The 4,158-nt window shown below is 40.7% G+C and overlaps 1 pseudogene; it reads left to right on the plus strand.

The window, feature by feature from the left end:
- Positions 1–3,084: 3,084 nt before the first annotated feature.
- Positions 3,085–4,158, plus strand: LOC137085947 (macrophage mannose receptor 1-like; annotated as a pseudogene).

Genomic DNA, 4,158 nt, shown 5'->3' on the forward strand with positions numbered 1-4,158 from the left:
TATTACGTACATGAAGTTCAAATGTTAGATTAGGATTGGAAATTTCTCCCAGATGTTTTAATTTAGATTGGAACTGTATAACAGAGCCATCAACCTGCAAGGCTCCCGGGTTCACTCTGCGTAACTGGTAGGGCGAACCAATAAGCAACACTTCTGTCTTATCACTATTTAGACATAGAAAATTTGCAGACATCCAATTCTTTATATCTGTGATACAGTCAGAAAGATGTGCAGCAGCCAAAGTAACATCAGAATTTGAGTGAATGTATATCTGGGTGTCATCAGCATAAAAATGGAAATCGAGACCAAGAGACCTCAAAAGTTGGCCAAGAGGAAAAATATAAAGGCTAAAAAGTAAAGGACCTAAAATTGAACCCTGAGGTACACCATATTTTACCAAGCCAACCTCAGATCTGCAGCCACCCAGCACAACGAATTGTTTGCGATCTGAAAAATAAGACTTAAACCAGCTCAGAGCGGAGTCAGATACACCAAAGACAGACTTTAGACGAGAAAGTAAGGTACAATGATCAATAGTGTCAAAAGCGGCACTGAGATCAAGCAAAATCAATATTGATAAGCGTCCAGAATCGGAAGCCATCAATAAGTAATTTGTGACTTTAACTAATGCTGTCTCAGTGCTATGCATTTTACGAAAACCAGATTGAAGAGGTTCAAAAAGGTTATTTTCAGACAGATGAGAGAGCAATTGAGATGCAACAATACGTTCTAAGATTTTAGCCATAAAAGGCAGATTAGAGATGGGACGGAAATTTGTTAAGTTCTCAAAGTCATGGCTATTTGTTTTTTGGAACAGGGGTAACAGCGGCAACTTTAAGTGCTGATGGCACAACACCGGAAGACAACGAATCATTTATAATACTTAAAACAGCCGGACATAATGAAGCAAAGCATGACTGAAACAACTTAGATGGTATAGGATCAACAATTGAGGTGGTAGCCTTAATTTTTAAAACCACATTACATAAGGATTGAGAATCTACCATGGCGAATTCTGAAAGATTATCACCAAAGAATTCTGTTATTTAGTTTTGGGGTAACAATTGTATTTGTAGCAATAATCTGATCTCTTATCCCCTCTGTCTTATTGGCAAAAAACACAAGGAACCTGTTACATAATTGAACAGAAGCAGAAACAGTGGAAATATTATTTCTGTTTAAAAGAGTATTGATTGAATTAAACAATTTTTTGGGGTTATCTTGATTACTTAAAATTATTTGGGAAAAGTAAGTAGACCTTGTCGATACCATTTCAGTCCTATATTCACCCAAGCTTTCTTTCCAAGCCTGATGATACACTGTTAAACCAGTAGAGCGCCATCTGCGCTCCATTTTGCGACACTGAGTTTTCATTGCGCGCAGATCATTATTATACCATGGGGCAGATCGTTTAAAAGAGACAGCACGTGACTTCAGGGGAGCAAAAGTATCCAGGCCGAATGAAAGAATTGTATGCAGCTTATTTACTTTGTCATCCAATGCATCAGATGGTATAATACAGCTAGTACCAGAATTAATAAAGTCTGAGAAGTCAGTGGGCACGATGGATCTCCACTTGCGGTAATGAATAATACGAGAAGTAGAAGGTATAACAGGAAGCTCCAATTTGAATAGTATGGCTAAGTGATCAGATAGCCCAAAATCAGATACTGACAACTGAGACACAAATATACCATTTTGAATCACGAGATCTAATATGTGGCCGTTGTTGTGCGTCGGACAGTCCACCACTTGGTGTAGCTCAAAGCACTCTAATAAAGATGTAAAGTCTCTCATTGCTGAAGTGTCTTTTTTGTCCATGTGAATATTAAAATCACCAAGTATTAGAATTCTCTGAAATTTTAAAACCAACACAGATAGTAATTCAGCAAAGTCAGATGTAAATTCTTTGTTACCCTTGGGAGGCCTGTACACGGTCACAATGACTGTAGATAATGCAGCAGAAACACTTAAGGCAAGGCATTCAAATGAAGTGAACGGAGGGATATCCACAGAACATAGTCCAAGAGGCTGTTTAAACATATTCATTCATATTTAAAAGACATAACTTATGATGCTACTCAACAAGACCGGCATTTTGATAATTTTGTGTGAATATTCACGCTATGAGATACGTGGCATGAGTGTGCTTAAGCTAGGGCCTTGCCGAGTGTGTAGTGGAGGATGAATGCAACATTCATGCAGTACCCACCAGTCTCCGTCCAGGGTTCAGCAGTGTCTCTTGTCCACAACTAGCATCCAGAGAGGGCTCCAGAGTCCAGAGAGGGCTCTAGCCCATGACCAGCGTCCAGAGAGGGCTCCAGAGTCTCCAGAGAGGGCTCCAGAGTCTCCCGAGAGGGCTCCAGCCACGACCAGCATCCAGAGAGGGCTCCAGCCCATGACCAGCATCCAGAGAGAGCTCCAGAGTCTCCAGAGAGGGCTCCAGCCCATGACCAGCATCCAGAGAGAGCGCCAGAGTCTTCAGAGGGCTCCAGCCCATGACCAGCATCCAGAGAGAGCTCCAGAGTCTTCAGAGGGCTCCAGCCCATGACCAGCATCCAGAGAGAGCTCCAGCGTCCAGAGAGGGCTCCAGCCCATGACCAACATCCAGATGGGGCTCCAGAGTATTCAGGGAGGGCTCCAGCCCATGACCAGGAACCAGAGAGGGCTCCAGCGTCCAGAGAGGGCTCCTGCCCATGACCAGCATCCAGAGGGGGCTCCAGAGTCTCCAGAAAGGGCTCCAGCCAGTGACCAGCATCTAGAGAGGGCTCCAGCGTCCAGAGGCCTCCAGCCCATGACCAGCATTTGCTTACTTTATTTATACTTTATTTTATTACATTTGATTACTTTATTCAATTTCTGTACTTAAAATGTATCTGAAAAGCGGTTTATTTATTTATTTTTATCTGTAATATTGTGTTTATTTGTGCTATTAATTTGTAGTTTGATTGTTTGTCCTTATTTTTGTCTTTAGTGCTTAAAATTCAAATATAATTGTATATTATTTATGTAGTTTTTTCTTCTTCTTGCATTCCATGTAAAACGTCTGGTGAATAAAATAAATGTAATAGCCAAAGGCGACCCGAGCTTAAAGGTTAAAGGTTCAAAATGAAAGTGTTTCTTCAAAATCTATAAAAAACATGTATGTGAACCTTACAAGCATAAACACTAAATGGGGACAATTTACTTTTACTTATTTATTTTTTCCAGAAAACAAATTAGCTGATTTTGGACACTTAAGTGTTTTTTCTTCTTCTTCGCTTGCCTGTTATCTTTATTTTAGCACATTTGGTTTGGATATTTGCTATACAAATATTTGAAGAGCCTGATCGTCTGATTGGTCAGTGCCTTTTTATTATTGCCTCTCACAGAAATAAAACGATAGCCATTTAAACGGACACAAAGGCTGCCCTGAGCAGATCATCTGTATAGAAATGAAGGCTGCTGTTACTGTGCTTCTGAGTCTCTTTGGATTGAGCGTCAGTGTCTCCAGAAAACACTTTTTTGTGAATAAAATAAAGACCTGGAGCGATGCACAGGCGTACTGCAGAGAATACCACGATGACCTGTCCACCATCAATAAAGAAGAGGCACAACTTCTCTCTAAAAATCCAGAAGTCAATAATGCATATTTTTGGATTGGACTGTACAAAAGTCCTAACAATCAATGGATTTGGTCCAGTGGTGAGGATGAAAAAATTAACAATTGGGACACTGGAAAACCAAACAAGGACACTGAAATGTTTAGCGCTGTAAATAAATATAATTCTAAACTGCAGGGTTATAAATGGGTTGAAAAAAGCATTTTACTGTATGAAGGTCTTTGAGCCCATTCTGGTGCATCAGAACAAGACGTGGGATGAAGCTCTGGACTACTGCAGACAAAACTACACTGACCTGGTGACTGTAAGATCTCAGATGATTATGGCAAAGGTGATAAATAAAATCATAACATCCCAGACAGCTTATGTGTGGACTGGCCTGCGCTATATGGCTGGTCATTGGTTCTGGGTCAGTGGTGATGATCTTCAATATAAAGCCTGGTCTGCGGAGGGGGAACTCACGTGTCCTGCCAGAAATCTGCGCTGTGGAGCTCTAGACAGAGACAAGAACATTTGTGAGGATAAACTCAACTTTGTGTGTCTTAAAAAGCTATAA

Source organism: Pseudorasbora parva, chromosome 1 (assembly GCF_024679245.1).
Source record: "Pseudorasbora parva isolate DD20220531a chromosome 1, ASM2467924v1, whole genome shotgun sequence".
Classification (NCBI taxonomy): domain Eukaryota; kingdom Metazoa; phylum Chordata; class Actinopteri; order Cypriniformes; family Gobionidae; genus Pseudorasbora; species Pseudorasbora parva.